Source organism: Schistocerca americana, chromosome 7, assembly GCF_021461395.2.
Source record: "Schistocerca americana isolate TAMUIC-IGC-003095 chromosome 7, iqSchAmer2.1, whole genome shotgun sequence".
Classification (NCBI taxonomy): Eukaryota; Metazoa; Arthropoda; class Insecta; order Orthoptera; family Acrididae; genus Schistocerca; species Schistocerca americana.
The window spans coordinates 211,629,535-211,650,154 of record NC_060125.1 but is presented as its reverse complement, the minus strand read 5'-3'; the positions used below and the strand labels follow the sequence as shown (position 1 = coordinate 211,650,154).

The window sequence follows — 20,620 nt, the reverse complement described above, 5'->3', positions numbered from 1 at the left end:
ACTGGTAAAATAGTAATAAATTAGAATGTAATGACTGATTCAGATGTTTTTTTAATCAGCATCGAAAATATAGTAAGCGGTAAACCTTTTTCCTTTCATTACTTCGTGAAACTATCAGCAAGAAACACATTCGAAATGGTTTGAAATTAAGTTTGTTGGAAATTGCTAAGTTCTCTCATTTCTCAAATAGTAAGTGAACCTATAGTGTGGGTAATTTGAGCCCAGAGATCTCTGCTGCCTCAGCACATACACACAATTATAACTTTAAGAGTTGACTTTTATGTTACACTTTTACGTAAGACTACATTACTTGAGGAGTAGATTGTGAAAGCATTCTATATTTTCTTGTTACTATAATTGTATAAAAAACTGAAAATAAAATTTTTGTTGACCTTGGAAGCTGTTACATAAGTGTTGGGACAACAGGGGCATAATTCCAAAGTACCGTTATACAAGATGTTTTCGATGACGTCATCCAAGATGCGGGGGGGGGGGGGGGGGGGGAGGGAGAGAGATGAAGTCATTCAAGATGGCAGATTTTGAGGGGAACTGAATTTTGGCAAAAAACTGCCACGCCCCACTCGCATTGAAAAATTGCGCGAATTTCAAATTACAACATGATAATGTGTCACACCTAGAAAAATGGAGGGAAAAAAGGACTTATCTATATTATTTAACTAGTTTCAAGCATGTCTGTTCGCCACGGGGTCTGGACTTAAACTGGCTTAGTTCATATCGTCGCAACCAGAGAGCGCACTGTGACGTCAGATCATGACACAAGTACCGTTACGCAAGATGGCTGCGCCCAGTGTATCCACCACGTGGCTTGGTACACAGAGGATGCTGTCGTGACGCCAGCTTATCACGCGAGTACCGTTATGCAGTATTGCTCTGACATCCCGAACACGCCGCGCCGTCCGACATTTCGCGAGCACGTTGGGGCTGTTGACAGCTGCCACGTCGTCTGACAGCTAGCGAGCACGTGGGACTGTCCCGTCGCCGCAGCCGGCGGACGGGCCCGCGCTAAAAGCGCGCTGTGGTCCTGCCTGCTGCGGCAGCGAAACTGTACGTCGCCGTTTGACCCCACAGCATCAAGCCCGCACCTATATGCTAGCAGCGTACATAGTCTTCTGTAAATATGCTAACTAAAGCAACGCCCAAATCGCGCATCTAACCTATCAGTTACCTAAGTACTTAATTCCATTTCAATTTTAATCATATTCAATAATTCAACTTAAAATTTCAGTATTCAATGATTAAACGAGAAGTTCCACATTTGCCGACTATTAGTGCGGCGTTCATTCATGACTAAGCACCCCCCCCACCCCCACCCCCTAGAATGCTACACTCCTATTGGTTACGTGATCCGACTTTCAACTGCCCACATCCCGTGGTCGTGCGGTAGCGTTCTCGCTTCCCACGCCCGGGTTCGATTCCCGGCGGGGTCAGGGATTTTCTCTGCCTCGTGATGGCTGGGTGTTGCGTGATGTCCTTAGGTTAGTTAGGTTTAAGTAGTTCTAAGTTCTAGGGGACTGATGACCATAGATGTTAAGTCCCATAGTGCTCAGAGCCATTTGACCCACTTGACCCGACTTACAACTACCTAGTTTCAATTGCTTTTCAAGGTCCCGACCACCACCTCTTCATAGGAACCGCTACCGAGTTTGAGTTCTGGCAGTAAAGAAAGGTCACTTGGGCTTTCGCCACTAACCTAAGAAAATTGTTGCAAACGAAGCTCACCACCAGTAACTTAGGCCTCCAGGGCCCAACTTCTTAGTAGGCTCTGAGAACTATCCGACTTAACTTTTGAGGTTATCAGTCGCCTAGAACTTAGAACTAATTAAACATAACTAACCTAACGAAATCACACACATCCATGCCTGAGGCAGGATTCGAACCTGGGACCGTAGTTGTCGCTCGGCTCCAGACTGTAGCGCCTAGAACCGCACGGTGATTCCGGCCGGCCCTCTTCGTAGGGATTGCTGGTAAAAGGACTCAGCCCACACTAGGCTGATGGAGAGACGAAGGAATGTACTTTACTTATTTGGGAGCAATTTATTTTGGGATGGAGTATATGTATCACAGAAAATGCGCTCTGACATGCCCCACATCATACAGACCTGCAAACTACTACTACATGACTCATCTGTAACGCTCGACACACACGCTTGCAAATTGTAAACCGTCAAAAATAACACGTTGTTCAACCTACAGACATGCGATCCACTCATAAATAAGGCAAAACATTTATGTCCAGATAGCAAAACTACTCGTAAATTGTCAAAATAATAATCCATCTAAAAGAATCTGCTTGCTAATCGTCAACTGTCGAAATCATACATCAGCCTATATTTAAAGAACTAGGGGCAGGACCACCACCAAGTGTATTTGCCACTTAGTCCATAGCCAACTGACTTAGTTCATATCTATGCCACTAGAGGACGCTGTAGTGATGTAAGGTGATGCCGCAAGTACCTAATCTAAGATGGCGCCACCTAGCGGGTTCACCACGAGCTCCAGACCCCCAACTGTCTTAGTATATTTCGTTGCCACCAGATGACGCCTCCGTGACATCAGCTGATAACGCAAGTACAGTTATCCATGATGGCGGCAAACAGTGTATTCTCCCCGAGGTCTAATACTCAGTACCACCAGCAGAGGACGTTGTCGTCCTCATCGTGACGTAAACCAAGATGGCGAGGGAAAATGGTGGGAAAACAACTGTCTGCTCTGGGCTGCTGGCGGGAGTAAGGCTGGAGTGCACTCTATTTATTTTCAAACAACTTATTTAACGATAGAGTATACGTATCACACTGATACAAAAGATCCACGCAGATGTGCCTGGGGCCATGTTGCACAGCCCACAGACAGGCAACCAATTCGTTATTACAGTACACAACAGCAAACTGCTCCTAAATAAATCTTCAAACTGATGTGTAGACACGCTCAGTACTCGTAAATTGTCCAAATAGCGCATAGCAGGGCCTACAGAGCCACTTACAAAATAATGCAATCAACGCACACAAGCGCAGTCCACTGCCCCCTGTCCAGTAGAGTACACGGGAGGTAGCGATAAGTGACACATCACTCAGGTGTCAAACCTGCACAGCCACTGCTCAGCTTCTGCAAGCATGTGCTGTTGGCACCCCCATTCATACGTAACACCACTCACAAAATAATGCAATCAACGCACACAAGCACAGTCCACTGCCCCCTGTCCAGTAGAGCACACAGGAGGTAGCGATAAGTGACGCATCACTCAGATGTCAAACCCGCACAGCCACTGCTCAGCTTCTGCAAGAATGAGGTGTTGGCACTCCCATTCATACGTAACACCAGAGAAATTCCTATCCGCTAGATCCGATGATGAAGCAATTGCACGTACGGTCCACACGGCCGTCAGCTGTCAAAGCACTCACATATTTCCACGAAGTGAGGCAGGCCGGCCGGATTCGCCGAGCGTTTATACGCGCTACAGTCGGGAACCGCGCGACCGTTGGCGTCATTTGGACCGCAGCTGCAACACGGCGAACGGAAACCCGAGGCCGCTGTTGGATCACCTGCTGCACTAGCTGCGCGTTGCCCTCTGTGGTTGCCGTATGCGGTCGCCCTACCTTTCCAGCACGTTCATCCGTCACGTTCCCAGTCCGTTGAAAATTTTCAAACAGATCCTTTATTGTATCGCTTTTCGGTCCTTTGGTTACATTAAACCTCCGTTGAAAACTTCGTCTTGTTGCAACAACACTGTGTTCTAGGCGGTGGAATTCCAACACCAGAAAAATCCTCTGTTCTAAGGAATAAACCATGTTGTCTACAGCACACTTGCACGTTGTGAACAGCACACGCCTACAGCAAGCCGGCCGAAGTGGCCGTGCGGTTAAAGGCGCTGCAGTCTGGAACCGCAAGGCCGCTACGGTCGCAGGTTCGAATCCTGCCTCGGGCATGGATGTTTGTGATGTCCTTAGGTTAGTTAGGTTTAACTAGTTCTAAGTTCTAGGGGACTAATGACCTCAGCAGTTGAGTCCCATAGTGCTCAGAGCCATTTGAACCATTTGAACGCCTACAGCAGAAAGACGACGTACAGAATGGCGCACCCACAGACTGCGTTGTCTTCTATATCTTTCATATCACTTGCAGCGCCATCTGTTGTTGAAAATTGTAACTACTGTAATTTCGAAAGTTTGTCTGCCTGAAAATGTACTGTTGTCCCAAGCATATTGCAACACACGGTGTATTTCTATCGCTGCTCGTTTAGTTTTTATTGCCGTTTCAAATATATCGGTCATTTTTGAAACACCCTGTACATACGATACTTGCAAGAATATTGGACCGTCAGACCGATCTGCAACCAGGGAATTAATCACCAAGTACTGTCTCGATCAAGTAAACACGCAATTAATATCCTCCACCATACCAAATCACCCCCTTTACTTCAGCGAACCAAAGTCACTCTCTCAGAACTGATGTGCAAAGACAGGCTCGTTTCAACCCGGCACAAACGCATTACTGTTTCCGCTTTCTTGCTCACGTTTCTACACACATTTCCTTACTTCTTGATTAAAAGAACAACCATGTTTACGCCATAATATTATACAATTTTCGCCGTACAAATAGAGTAAACGTATACCTGCTCTCTCGAATACCGAAGTCGGTGATGTAACAATTTCCTGATGATCATTATACGATCTTTTCTACGTCTAGAGAACAGGCAAACGTTTCTCCAACTTGCCACAATCGATATTCCCTCTACTAATTAAAGATACAAAATGTAGAGAAGCAGTCGCCCAAACAATTTACATGGGAGGCAATAACGCTCCGCCGAAAACGCACCATCTTCTCAAAGTTACGTATGATCACGAAAGTCGTCCAGCAGATACTAGGGATTAGTTCTCTATTCGATCATCTAGAAGATGGTAAAGTTAACTATGATAGATTCCTGCACTCCAACAGGCCTCTGCATTCGGAAGACTGCTACCATTAACATGGGAACGCGAATCAGTACCACCACAGACTTTGCATACACGAACACATTCTAGAAAGCCCATCACATATTTCCTATCATTCCACATACAATTAAATCTTACGATCGGTGTCTCAACTTAAAGGTATTCGACAATGAGCGAAGTATTGGAAATGCACTCTGTTGAAACCCTGATTCCTAATTATTCCTAATTTTTCACTCATGTACGCGATCGCTGTTTAGCTTCTAGCTACCCCCAGAAGCTGTCACCCATCCACAAAAGTTCTTCCCCAACTCAAAGAAGAGATGTCACTCAATCATTATGTGCTAAGCAATGCGCAGATGTGATGGAAAAGACACCATCGATGTTCTGTAATATTAAGCAACAGACTTGATAGCGCGATGAATTTTATACTAATTCGAATGAGAAAGAGCTGTAACTAGGTACGATTTAATGGCTGACTGATTCATTCTAGAGAAGGATAAATTGTTGGAGGTCAATTTTTTCAAGTTTTCTGTCTGGATGCATCAGTTATGTGATATAGCCCACGTTCTACTCGTATACAGCTCCGTGTTCTGTATGTGTTTTAAAGCACTATCTACTTGCGATCGTTAACGGTAAACCTGTCTGTCATCAGAGGACTTCCATCTCATGTGTGGAGAAACTTGACACATTCCTCTAAACGAATTTTGATTTTGTGCGATGCCCCTGTCGCACTTGTGTGTGTACAATCGAGACTTCTGCGTCATACGTAACTTAGCGGTAAGAGCTTGTGACGTGCTAAAATCCCTGTCTACACATTTGCCCGACTGATGTGCCGTTTACAGAGTTAGTGATGGAACGACTTGCCATTTCCATAGGTCGGATGCTGCTGCTATGTGTTTATCTGTTTCCTTGTAGGATGTGTCCCCCACTACTAACTATCATTTTATATATAGGCATGATGGAGTCATAGTTTAATTTGTGAACAATGATCGGATGTGAACAGTGGTCACTATACGTCTCAGCAAAGATATATTGTGCTCGTATCATGCAACGCAAATATTTTATGATTCCATAAGATAGTTCAGCGTAGAGAAACGGGGAAGATAGTCTGATAGTTCGGAATCGCATGCGATCTAACATTATAGCTAGTTTTTAAGTGCAGAACGTTGTAGTCTTAAGAGTGTATGTGTTTATGTTCTCTCTCTTAGGAATACCATCCAAGTGCGGATCCTGTACTCTAGAACAATTCTTTAGAGTTGATAGCTTGGTTGATTTACGTGAAAATCCGTTGAACTCCATCCCTCTGGGGCTCCATCGCATATAAAAACCAATCATTTGTTGTTCTTCTTAACTGTCTGCTATTATATGACCGCACTTTGGACTCTGTTACTATACATCGATAAGGGGTGCTAAGCTCCTCGACATAGTCGTATCTCGAGAAATCTCGTGCACTTGGACGGGTTAGGACTCAGAAAGCTCAATTCATTCAGGAGACGTAGATTATAGTGGCCTTCCTATGGTCGGTTGCAGATTAATTCGCTAAATGTGCTGCAGCGCTTGTTGGTCAATGACAGCATGAGGATGGTCTTTCACCATAAGACGGCGAGAATGCTCTGTGACTCCCGTGCACTGAGAGATAGATCGCAAATTAAACACTATGCTCGAGGTGATAGAAATATGTAGAGCACTGTCTCGTGTATTTTGATGGTTTATGTGTTCGATAATTAAGAGTTAATGGACGTACTACTCAGTCATCTATCGATGTTCGCAATGATACTCTCAACGTCGAGAGGGCATGGTTTAGCTATGATACTGAAATTGGGGAAACATGCTGTCACATAATTGGACAGTGCTGAACTTAGTGTAAAATTCTTCGCGCTATCAAGTCTGTTGCTTAATATTACAGTACATCGACGGTGTCTTTCCCATAACATCCTCGCATTGTTTGCCACACAATGATTGAGTGACATCGCTTGTTTGAGTTGGGGAAAAAGCTTTGTGGATTTCTGACAACTTCTGGGGGTTGCTAGCAGCTCAACAGCGATCACGTACATGAGTGCAAAATTAGGAATAACTCGAAATGGAACGTGGAGCCATCATCTATTAGGTCAAGGTGACATATGAGTTTAATTGTAGACTTCATGAATCACTTTCGGACGGTAGTTTGGGAAATCTCCAAAACGCTGCCAAACTCTTTTTGTTTCCTTATGTCGTAAGAGTGTTTTATTTAAAAATCATCCACCATAAGAATATGATTTACACCATGTAATGTCTAGTTTTCTGTGAGAGGTCGTGGATCAGAGCGTTTTAATGTCAGTTTAGAATCTGACACAGGCCTCAAAGTCGTGGCAGAAAACGAAACGTTTGTTAATGTACAAAAGCGTGTTAGAAAACAGTGTTTGAAACAGGAGCAGAGGGGGCGACTCATACTATCATTCGCTTACAGTATAGACGATGAAAGTTTAAAGTGGTCTATGCTGTGATTGTATATCGCTATAAGTCATTGCGCCGGCATCGACTCCTAGGTGACTTGTAAATAGGATGAGCTTTTATTGTTCGTAATTATTCTATGTTGGGGTGGGTATTGAATAACGAAGATAGCATGTTGGGAATCTGTAGTACTTGTATCTAGTTTGGGTATGCAGCACATAGCGCGCATTTCCACCGAATGCTGAAAACACGGTCCTGTTGCAGTAACTCAGCTCGATCTGTTTCTACACGGGTTACAGAAAGTGTTGTATAAGTCTTTCTCCAATTTAAATTTGAAATAGCACTTGTGGAAAGCTGTAGAAATGGGTGCGACTGGAGGATGTGTAGGGTGTGATTAAAAGGAGGTAGCAGACAGATCGAGGAAGATGTCTCCTTTAGAGGTTGCTTGAAATATGATTGACTTGTGGGTGTGATCCTATACAAGTATGTGTTTGAATGGACGTAATATAAGGCTAGAGATCTGAGAAGTTAGTGTATATTTTTCTTCTTAGGACCTTAATCAGCACATCATCTACTACTATTGTCTGTCATCGCCTATAACGTAAAGGATATATTGCGGAACTCTTATATGGTCTCCAGACAGAAAGCGTTGCAAAAACTAATCAATTATGGAGTTGCGTGCAGTGTGATGGGGTTGCAAATAGCTGTTGCACATGACGTTCCTTAGCCGAATGACTTTCAAAGTTCATTGAGTTTATCGCGAGGTTGTATCGATGGCTCTGAATACACACATTTCTATGATGACTGTCACGGTATTTCTCTGGAAAACACCACCTCATTCAGAAGTAATGTCGTACCACGATTCGTACAGTGGTTATAGGTTTTAACGTGTATACTTGAGTGCACCTGTATAGCGATGAGATCTTGTGAGAGTAACATACAGTTGTTCGATCGGGATTTTTTCTTTAACATGTGCTCGATTACGTCTATGACACAGTCGTATGACTCGTAGGAAGAACGTTAGACACACGCACACCCATCGTTGATTTGTGGTCAGTATTATTTGGTGTCGTTTGCATCCAGTTATTGAGGAGGTAGTATTAGTATTAGTGCTGGGTGTGTGACATGTTCGCATTTGAGCATCACGTTTATAAAGTATATTTGTTTGTGTAAAGGAAATGTCTAAAAAAAATGGTTCAAATGGTTCTGCCGGCACGGTAGCTCAACGTCTTCGGTCAGAGGGCTGCGTGTTCTCTGTAATAAAAAAAAACTGAGTCAAGGAACCAACGATCGCTTTGAACGGATGTCTTGTGACGTCCAAACGCAACGGACTATATCGAACAAAATGAGTTAAAAAAAAATAGGGTTCTGAGCCCTATGGGACTTAACATCTGAGGTCATCAGTCCCCTAGAACTTAGAACTACTTAAACCTAACTAACCTAAGGACAACACACACAACCATGCCCGAGGCAGGATTCGAACCTGCGATCGTAGCGGTCATGCGGTTGCAGACTGAAGTGCCTAGAACCGCTCGGCGACTCTGGCCGGCAAGGAAATGTCTATGTGCTGTTGTAGAGAGGGTATGGATTTGACTTGGAGTACTGTGATAGCCAAGGGAAGAGTATGTCTAGTTTTATGGAAGGTACAGGTATTTCCAGAGCCACAGGGTTTCAACACAGTGTATTTCCAATACTTCGCTCTTTGCCGAATTTCTTTCAGTTGAGACCGCGATCGTAAGATTTAATTGTTCAAATGTGTGTGAGATCTTATGGAACTTAACTGCTAACGTCTTCAGTCCCTAAGCTTACACTCTACTTAACCCAAATTATCCAAAGGACAAATACATACACCCATGCCCGAGGGAGGACTCGCAAATCCGCCGGGAAAAGCCGCACTAAGATTTAATTGTATGTATAATGATAGGAGATATGTGAGGGGCTTTCTAGAATGTGTTCGTGTATGCAAAGTCTGTGGTGGTATTGATTCGCGTTCCAATGCTAATGGCCGGCCGATGTGGCCGAGCGGTTCTAGGCGCTACAGTCTGGAAACGCGCGACCGCTACGGTCGCAGGTTTGAATCCTGCCTAGGGCCTGGATTTGTGTGATGTCCTTAGGTTAGTTAGGTTTAAGTAGTTCTAAGTTCTAGGGGAGTGATGACTTCAGCAGTTAAGTCCCATAGTGCTCAGAGCTATTTTGAACCATGTTAATGGCAGCAGTCTTCCGAATGCAGACCCTGTTGGAATGTAAGAATCTATCATAGTTAACTTTACCATCTTCTAGACGATCGAATAGCGAAATAAGTATGTGCTGGGCGACTCTCGTCATCAAGTGTAACTTTGAGAAGATGCTTTTTCGGTGGAGCGTTATTGCCTCCCATGTAAATTGTTTGGACGACTGCTACTGTACGATTGGTACCTTTATTTAGTTGAGGGAATATCGAGTGTGGTGCGTTGGGCAAACATTTGCCTGTTCTCGAGACGTGGGAATGAACGTAGTTGGTTTCTATACAATAGTGATCATCTATATTTATTACACCGACTTTATTATTCGAGAGAGCAAATATACGTTTACTCTATTTGTTTCTAGTTAGTCAATGGTTTACAGCACGCTGCACTCGCTAAAGTTTGGTGTTTCAGGATAAATAATTTACAGTCTATATCAAATGTATTGTTACGTGTTAGCGATCGGGAGGCTACTGCCGTGTGCTTGATATCGAGAAGTATGGCGAAAATTGTATAATATTATGGAGTTAACATGGTTGTTCATGTAATCAAGGAGTAAGGAAATGCCTGTAGAAATGCAAGCAAGAAAGCGGAAACAGTAATGCGTTTGTGCCGGGGTGAAACGAGCCTGTCTATGCACATCAGTTCTGAGAGAGTGACTTTGGTTTTCTGAAGTAAAGGGGATGGTTTGGTATGATGTGGGATATGAATTGCGTGTTTACTAGATCGAGACAGTACTTGGTGATTAATTCCCTGGTTGGAGATCGGTTTGACGCTCCAATATTCTTGCAAGTATCGTATGTATTTGATGACGTGTAGAAAACTTCGTGATACTCAGTTTTCGGTGCGAAATGGAGATCAGTTTAAAATAGTTTATTACCACCGAGTGTACCGTCTGTAGAAAGAAAGAACAGGTTAGCGGTGTATAGATTGAGGGAACTGTTGGTGCAACTTAGCAAATAACGTCAGAAACTCTTAGAAAGAAAATGATCGATTGATTGTGGTGGGATATAGGAGCGGTGGGAACATTTGCATATGTTGCGAGCAGGAAGGCCATCACGTTATGTCCAGGAGAGAGATTGGATTCGGCGATATTTTGGTAAACAGATTCTGTTAGGTCTGTAATTTTGGCGCATATAAGCTAAGAGAACAAGATAGCGAGCGTTAACTCTTTCTGGGGCACTATAAAATTACAGGGAGTTGGACGTGGCTGATATTTTTTTTCAAAAAGCCATGTGACGTAAGAATAACATTGAGAATGTTTCAGATAGCAATGTATCAGTCAAGCTGTGGCGGGTACGTGCAGTTGAACGCGTGTGTCAACATGCTCTCTGCTATTCTGCCTTCAATTGTAAAGACAAGTGGCACCTGGAGATGCCTCGAATTTGAGACTGGTGGGAATGCGCTTTGAAATGCTGGGACTGTATAATGGTGACTGTATGGAGGCATGCAATTTTCACCAGTGTTCGACGACGCCGGCTCGCGAACTGTGATGACGACCCTAAACGGAGGTCTGTGAGTGGTTTGACTGCTGACGGCCGTGTCGAACGAACGTGAGATTGCTTCATCATCGGTATCTAGCGGATAGGAATTTCTTAGTTGTTATGTATGAATGGGTGTGCCAACATCTCATGCTTCCGGAATCTGAGGAGTGGCTGTGTGGGGTTGACATCTGACTGATGCGTCACTTACCGCTACCTCCTGCGTACTCTAGTTGACAGGGGGCAGTCGACTGTGCTTGCGTTCGTTGATTGCATTATTTTGTGTGCTATTCTGTAGGCCCTGTACAGTTGAAGAGTACTGAGCGTGTCTACACATCAGTTTGAAGAAATATTTAGAAGTAGTTCGCTCTTGTGTACTGTAATTACGAGTTGATTGCGTGTCTGTGGACTGTGCAACATGGCCCCAGGCACATCCGGGTGGATCTTCTATATCAGTGTGATAGATATACTCCATCGTTAAATAGGTTGTTTGAAAATAAATAGAGTGCACTCCAGCCTTACTCCCCCTAGCAGCCCAGAGCAGACAGTTGTTTTCCCACCATTTTCCCTCGCCATCTTGGTTTACGTCACGAAGAGGACGACAACGTCCTCTGCTGGTGATAGTGAGTATTACACCTCGTGGAGAATACAGTTTGCCGCCATCGTGGATAACTGTACTTGCTTCATCAGCTGGTGTCACGGAGGCGTCATCTGGTGGCAACGAAATGTATTAAGACGGTTGGGGTCTGGAGCTCGAGGTGAACCCGCTAGGTGGCGCCATCTTAGATTAGGTACTTGCGGCATCATCTTACATCACTACAGCGTCCTTTAGTGGCATGCATATGAACTAAGTCAGTTACTCATGGACTCAGTGGCGAATACACATAGTGGTAGTGCTGTCTCTAATTCTTTAAATAAAGGCTGGTGAATGATTTCGTCAGTTGACGATTAGCAACCACAGTTTCTTAGATGGATTATTATTTTGACAATTTACGAGTTTTTTGCCTATCTGGACGAAAATGCTTTGCATTATTTACAAGTTGTTGGTATGTCTGTAGATTTTGCAGTGTGTTATTTTTGATGGTTTATTATAATCCAGAGTGTGTCTAGAGCGTTATAGATGAGTTATGTAGGAGTAGATTACAGGACTGTATGATGTGGGGCATGGCTGAGCGCTTGTTCTGTGATAAATACACTACATCCCTAAATACGTTGCTCCCAAATAATTAAACTACATTCCTTCGTCTCTCCATCAGCGTAGTGCGGGCTGAGTCCCTTTACCAGCAACCCCTACGAAAGGTTGTGCGCTTCGTTTGCAACAATTTGTTTAGGTTGGTGGCGAAAGCGCAAGTGACCTTTCCTTACTGCCAGAATTCAAACTCGTCGGCGGTTCCTAGGAAGAGGTGGCGGGCTGGACTTTGAAAAGTAGTTGATACTAGGTACTTGAAAGTATAGTGAACAGCTTTTCATATCTATATTAAGTCGAATCTCGTGGCCAATAGGAGTGTAGCATTCTAGGTGTGGTGGGGGGAGGGGGGGGGGGTTGGTCATGAATGAACACCGCACTGATAGTGGGAAAATGTGGAACTTCTCATTTGATTATTGAATATTGAAACTGTAAATTGAATTATTCAATATGATTAAAGTTGAAATGGAATTAAGTACTTAGGTAACTGGTAGGTTAGATGCGCGATGTGCTTGTTGCTTTAGTTAACATATTTACAGAAATCTATGTATGGCGCGAGTATAAAGGTGCGGGCTTGATGCTGTGGGGTCAAACGGTGATGTACAGTTACGCTGCCGCAGCAGGCAGGACCACAGCGCGCTATTAGCGCGGGCCCGTCCGCCGGCTGCGGCGACGGGGCAGTCCCACGTGCTCGCTAGCTGTCAGACGACGTGGCAGCTGTCAAGAGCCCCAACGTGCTCGCGAAATGTCGGACGGCGTGGCGTGTTCGGGATGTCAGAGCTATATTGCATAACGGTACTCGCGTGATAAGCTGGCGTCACGACAGCATCCTCTGTGTACCAAGCCACGTGGTGTATACACTGGGTGCAGCCACCTTGAGTAACGGTACTGGGGTCATGATCTGACGCCACAGTGCGCTCTCTGGTAGCGACGATATGAACTAGGTCAGCTGGAGTCCAGACCCTATGGCGAATACACATGCATGAAACTGGTTAAATAATAGACATATCCTTTTTTCCCGTCATTTTCCTAGGTGTGACGCATTATCATGTTGGAATTTGAAATTCGCGCCATTTTTCTGGGAGAGGGGGGTCGTGGCACTTTCCCGCCAAAATTCAAACTTCCCACCCAAATCCGCCATCCTGAATGACGTAATTGCTGCCATCTTGGATATCAGTACTTTGGAATTATGCCCCGTGTTGTCCCAATACTTGCATAAGCAATATGAAAATGATACCCCACTGATTCATGCCTTTACTATCACCAATGTAAAGATGCTCCTATTGGAGCACAAAAATTGGAATATGTTCCTGTTTATTTAAAAGACTGACTGAAAAGTGGGTTACCAGCTTCCTTATTCCACCTTCCTCAGTACCTTTAAAATTTTTCTCAAAAATGTTAGCATGCAACATACCTCTGACGCCCAAAAGCTCTCCTAATTGTATCTCGCTCAGCCCCACTAGTCCATTGCTGCCATTATCTCTTTGTGTCTCTTTGACGCTTTTTTCTGTGTCCCAGCCACAGTCTCCTTCGTTCTCTCCTATCACTGCTGTCTCATCTCACCGTCTCCCTCTTGCTCTCTCCTGCTGCTACTATCTCTTCCATTCCTTCCCACTGCTGCTCACTGTCACTATCTCTCTCTTACTGGTGGTCAATGTCACAGACTTCGTCTCTCGTTATCAATGGCTCTCAACTATATCCCCTTTCTTCTTATCTTATTCCTCTGTCACTGGCACAGTCTCCATCATTCTTTTCCTAGAACGGTTCTGTTACAGTGAACTATGTCCCACATCCGCAGTGTCCCTCTCTTTCCCTCACACTACCATTGTGATGCCTACTACTTTCCAGTATTTATTACTTTTCCGCCTGTTTCGCACTGGCATTATCTCCTTCTCTCTCGCCGTAAAAATGTGCGAATATGTTCTCAAGGTAGAATTCTTGCGATAATTTTTAAAGGCGCTAAGGAACGTAGAAAGAGGCCACTGGTACCCAACTTTTCAGCCAGAGACTTTCATAAGGACAGGAACATATTCGCATTTTTTGTGCTCCAATAGGAGTACTTTTTCTCTGATTCCCTTCTTTTCTATGGCAGCACAGCAAATCATTAATTTTAAACGATATGTATTGCTCAGAAAAATTTTAATAGTTTACGTACTTGAAATGGAAACAACGCAAAGCTAATTTTACACCTCAGATCGCATTTTACGCACTAAAAAATTTTTCGTGAGCTTCAGTACTACACAATGAGGTTGTCAGAACCCTAACGACGACAATGGAGACACTTTAATGCATCTTTCTTCGAACGACGTCGCTTATAAACTACATTTTCATCTCACAATGGATTTTACGAGTGTATTTTACGTTTAGAAGTAGGGTAATTTTGAACCTATTTGTCCCGGAAACGGATAAAGATAGCGATAAAATTTTCAGCGTTGTTCGAGATCGAGATCTTAGGAATTTATTGTAAAATTGTGATCCATTTGTTGTCCATAGCCGTCCTGGAAACTGCGGCTCAGTTTTGGTACCCATTAATGGCCAACATCAAAACACATGACACCCCACTACCAGTTGCCATACTGCTAGCTGCGACAGCTGCAGTCTGATCTCATACAAATGAGCAAAACCCATCCCACTATCTTAGCGACCCTAAAACTTGAAAAAAAAAGACTTTGACCGGTTACCTATTTCCAACGTCTTAGTAAACTGTGAACCTATTGACCTCCAATCGATTAAGTCCTTATCACTGCTTATTTTCTGAATGACATCTTCTCTCTTGACATCGGCAACCATTACCAACGCCGTGTCCTCCATCCGTCTGCAGGAGATCGCAAAATATCGTTCTTGTCTACTGTACACTCCTAAGTTTCCTGCTGATATACCCTAGCCACGTGTCCGCATCCATTCGCTCTAGTATACCCACTTCAGCGACTTCTTTTCCGTGCACCAAGTTCTACATACATTCGAACAGTCCCTCCAGATACATTTCAATAAATTTACCTCCTATGATTACTTCTTGGCCATGAACACCAAATCCGCGAAATGCAATTTAGTAATCATCCAATAGTTTGTTCTGGACCCATAACCAAATGGCTCTAACCACTATGGGACTTAACATCTGTGGTCATCAGTCCCCTAGACTTAAAACTACTTGACTAACCTAAGGACATCACACACTTCCATGACCGAGGCAGGATTCCAGCCTGCGACCGTAGCACTTCAATCACTGCGCCGCTAAAACCTTATCACTTTTGGCAATTGCAAGAACAAGATGCTCTCCACGACATTATGCATTGAAAGTCAAATGAACGTATTCTAGTAGAGGAACTGTCAAAGTTTCCAGATAGGAACAGTAGATTCGTCCCCCAAATGCAAAATTAATACTGCAGATACTTGGTTCAGTATGGCATGGGCAAGAAGCATTGATTAAGTAATATACTGTCACATCGCAAGCACAATCAAGTCCACATCCGAAGGCACGATCGTCAATGATGAATAACACTGAAGAACTGATAGCACGTTTATTGTTGATACCAACGTACAGCCAGAACAGATTCGAATTTCTGGACAGCGAGTGCAGCTATTTACACAAACATAGAATTTTGCAGAATGCTGGCATTTATACGAACACTGAATATTCCAGAATGTACAAACGTCGCTACCATAAGATATTTAAAGAAGTTTCCAGAGATGAGAAATGCTAAATAACAAATAACTGCAGGTGGTTGGGTTTGGACCGGAAACGCGCAGCACGCTAGCCACAGACATCCTATTGCATGCAACGTCAATGTAAATCGAGGGCGTATCTCCCAGTGTTTAGCGTTCAGTGAGACCATTCGTCTGTGGACACTAGGAAGTTCTGATCATGTAAGTGATGGCACAAAGTGAAATTACCTTTGATACAATTTTCGTCTCGAAAACCTTTCATGAATAGAGATCATCACATCGGACGTTTTCTACAAGAAACTTTGCAATTTCGGGAGTTTCGTCAATCAGCACAGCTTTAGTGATAACATAGCGGATGAGGCAGTCAGTGCATGGATTGTCGTACGCTGACTCGGGGAACCTCCCCAAGCGGTCGAATCCAAGTTGGTGGAATGGCGCTGCTGCAGGCGGGTTTGGTAATAGATTCTTCAGATGTAGCTGAGGCTCGTGCGTCTTTCTTCGGAATTCCTTGCTGTGGCTCATATAGAATCTAACGGAACTGTAGAGACCGGGCCAATGATAGATGCATCTGATTCGCTCTAGTCTTCGCGAATTCCAGGAGACCAGATGTTGAAGCATAATGATAATGCTTCAAGATAAACGGTTGTAGAAGAGCTGGGATGACGAGCAACCACTGGACCACAGTTCCCCTTATACAATGATCCGTTAATTAAATTGAATTATTCTTCCGTCAGTTCCTGCTTCTTCACGGTTTCTACGGATTTCAGGTGTGTTGGATCTTCCTTGCGGCAGGCAGCAGTACCACTTACTGGAGCGACGACTGAGATTTAATCCGCGCTGCTGTGTACCGCCAAAGGATCCCTTGAAAGGCAGTCGCGTCCTTGTGTCCGAAACACTTTTGTATACCACTGAGACGTCGATCTCCTAAAGCCCCAGTCCCCAGCCTGCCAGTCAACCCGTCGGATTCGTCGGCTGCCTGGTAGCATAGAGAATGTTGGTTCGACAAAATGGTCAGTGGCTTCTAAAATAAATATCCCTGGAGCTTGTTAATGATCCAAAGAATTGCAAGACGCTCTTTATTGGTTATGGAATTGTTCATTCGAACTCTGAGAGCACTGTAGAATCATAAGCTATCATCTTTTCAGCACCTACCTGAATTTTCATTACAAGTCCACATTCTTTTCATCACACGGTGCTAGTACTAAACAGGATGTTAGCGCCTCCTTAAGCGCAAGCGAATATCGTTGTGGCACCTCGTTTCAGGAGAATTCGGCGTCGGTTTGGACTAGTTCCAGACTGTAGGGCCTACAACCGCTCGGCCACCTCGGCCGGCGGAAAATCTGTGGCTGCTCTTATTTTCTACGGATCAGGGCTGACTCCATCGCCATTCATCTGGTGGTCCAAGACTTTTATTTCTTTTCGAATTGAGGCAGAGACCTGCAGTCTGAAAACACTTCAACACGATTGTCAGGCAACTTGGATGTCCTTCGAACGTCATCGAAAACACGTTAACGTCATAAATTTAGCAAACACATATCGTTCAGAATACGTGTCAACGAAAGAGGTCCATGAAGGTGACTGGAGCGTTATACAGTCCAAACGGGATAGCTTTAAATTCCTGGACGCCATCAGGAGTTTTGGAGGTAGCCTTTTCTCGCTGTCAGCCTTGGTTTACCAGTAGCCTGCCTGTATATCCATAGCTGAGAGATACTTCGTTTCTCTCAGGCAGTCTAGGGTGTCACCAACTGTCGTCAATTGGCAGACGTCTTTCATTATGAAACTTCCTGGCAGATTAAAACCGTGTGCCCGACCGAGACACGAACTCGGAACCGTTTCCTTTCGCGGGCAAGTACTCTACCATCTGAGCTACCCAAGCACGACTCACGCCCCGTCCTCACAACTTTATTCTGCCAGTACCTCGTCTCCTAGCTTCCAAACTTTACAGAAGCTCTCCTGCGAGCATTCCAGATCTAGCACTCCTGGAAGAAAGGATATTGCGGAGACATGGCTTAGCCAAGTCCTGGGGGTTGTCTCCAGAATGAGATTTTCACTCTGTAGCAGAGTGTGTGCTGATATGAAACTTCTTGGCAGATTAAAACTGTGTGCCAGACCGAGACTCGAACTCGGGACCTTTTCAAAGGTCCCGATTCAAGTCTTGGTCCAGCACACAGTTTTAATCTGCCAGAAAGTTTCATAACAGCGCACACTCCGCTGCAGAGTGAAAATCTCATTCTGGTCTTTCATTATGACTTTGTTCAGTGTTCAGTAGTTGACGCAGAAATGCCATGTGCCGTTCTTCTTCTACTTAAAGAGTTCAGGAGAGGACAAATGACCCCCTGAAGTTTCAACGATGTCATCTTGCAGCATATTCTCCACTTCCCCTGGTTTAGGCATCGTTCAGCTGGCGATTTTATGAGCACAGGCTAATGGGTGGATGATTCCCATGGTTAATACGGCGTCTTACCATGGGCCTCTTGGTCTCTCTGTTCTCCGCTCTGGATTTGAACGGATCCGGAAACTGACACAAAGCAGCTATCACTTGCCAATGTTTTTCCAAAGTCTACCCAGATCTTGTTGGCCGCTCAGTAGTAGCTTCCTCCTCAGGGTTGTCTGTAGTGGTTGAGGAGCACCTTTCTTCGTCGATGACACTAAACTGCCCCTCCTGGATTGCTTCGGCAGTTCCTATGTACTATTTATTTATGTTCCGTGTACAGAACACAATGCATTGAAAATCTAGTGTAAGTCAACTGAAATAAAATTTAAAGTTAAAATATGTTTTGCCCATTAATCAGATACACAGACCACCTTAATTTTAGCTAGCTGTAAATGCAGCGGGGTACAGCTTATGCTGAAGTGTGGTAGTCCGTTTGGACATTCCCGCAGTCACATCGGCCAAAGTTGCAATTTGAGATCCTAGTCTTCACTTCATCCTGTTGAGATCCTTCTACGCTGTTCCTTGTAGCCGTAAGTTTTTCCTTCAGCTCCAGTGCAGGATTTGATATCTAATGTCTCACCCCTCCTACGGTGAGGCTGATAGCCTGTTGTGTTTAAAGGAAGCTCTTTCTAGAGCGTCTTCGACTAGGATGTTGTTAGCGTCCTTATCGGGGACGATGATTATCTGCCGTCATCTGTTTCTTCCGCTTTACCTCGGCAGCTACTTGCAGCCATATGTTGCATGGAGCTATCCCTACGAGATGGCAGATGTACTCTGTCAGCGTGGGCCACAGACATACTGATATGACGCGGAATGACTCATTTATGGCACATTAAGTGTCCCACGTGGGCAGAATTCTTCCAGACAGACGCGGCATATTTAGCTGCTGATAAACGGAGAGCAATGACTGTTGTTAGAAGCACTTGTGGGTCAGCATCCTAGTTTGCGTAGGTCAATTTACGAATGATAATCCTAGCACTGATCTTTCCTTTAGCGTCCAAACAGTGCTGTTTAGATGAGATGTTTCTTCCAAAGTTCACACCTAAGTATTTGGAAGTGTAGCAGTGATTTCCAATACACATAGAGTTTCCTTTTGACTTCCTCCTTCCTCCGGTGGAAACCGGAAACCTGATTCTTTACTGGGTTTAGTTTTAGGTGGTTTTGATGATAGTAAGCTCCCGTTATTTAAAGGCTGCTAGCTAATTTTATCTCTGCTTCCTCGAAGGTGATCTCTTGAGCAGCGTCGGCCATGTCACCTGCATATATGAAGTACCTGCCATCGAATGTGTTGACTGGTTGTTGGTGTATACATTGAACAGTAACGGACCTAGTACACTGCCCTGAGCCAGCCCATATTTTTTCCATCAATTATTTTTTTCCGTGCATGGTAACATAGACGCACCTATTCTGTAGCACACGCTGCAGAAATATTGAAAATCCAAAGTCCTTAGTCACCTCGTAAACCTTATATAACAGTGTACTGTGATTAGTGGTGTCACAGGCATCGCTCTGATCAGTGGAAGCCACACCAGTCACTTGCTTCCTTTCACATCCCTCTCCAACGTGCCAGGTTACATTCAAAATATGTCCAGTGCATCAACTTCCTGGTGTAAAGCCGTCTCATCTACAGCTTTAAACATCTATTCTGCATCATTATCTCGAGGGACTTGAACAGGCTGCACAGGACGAAAATTCTTAACTTTCATTAGATGTTACCTGGTTTTAATAGGGCTACCACTCTTGCTTTTCTTCAGACCATAAGGATGGCAAGATGCTGATGCAGCTCTTCATTAGATCCGTTAGCCATTTAGGAGATTTTAGTCCAAAAAAGACACCTTTAGAGATGAGCTGGAGCTGCTCGTGGCAATTAGTTATCCAGAACTACTTCTTGACATCCTTTAATCCTTTTAATCGTCGTTGCGCCGTTAATTTTTGTGATCCTCAGTAACATTCACAAGCGAGGAAAGCTTCACATGACAGGAACTCATCTCGTTGATGATGGACAGATAACGTCTTCAACGGAAAACAACTGCGATGTGCCGGCCGCGGTGGCCGAGCGGTTCTAGGCTCTTCAGTCCGGATCCGCGCGACTGCTACAGACGCAGGTTCGAATCCTGCCGCGGGAATGGATGTGTGTGATGTCCTTAGGTTAGTTAGGTGTAAGTAGTTCTAAGTTCATGGGATTGATGACCTCAAATGTTAAGTCCTAGAGTGCTCAGAGCCATTTCAACCCAACTGCGAAGTACAGACTTTGTTAA

General features: G+C 44.3%; 1 protein-coding gene across 2 annotated transcripts in view; it reads right to left on the bottom strand.

Annotated features, from left to right (window-relative positions):
• LOC124622288 overlaps window positions 1-20,620 on the bottom strand; it is a 770,325-nt gene that overhangs the window by 70,803 nt on the left and 678,902 nt on the right. The gene's annotated exons all lie outside the window — the stretch shown is intronic.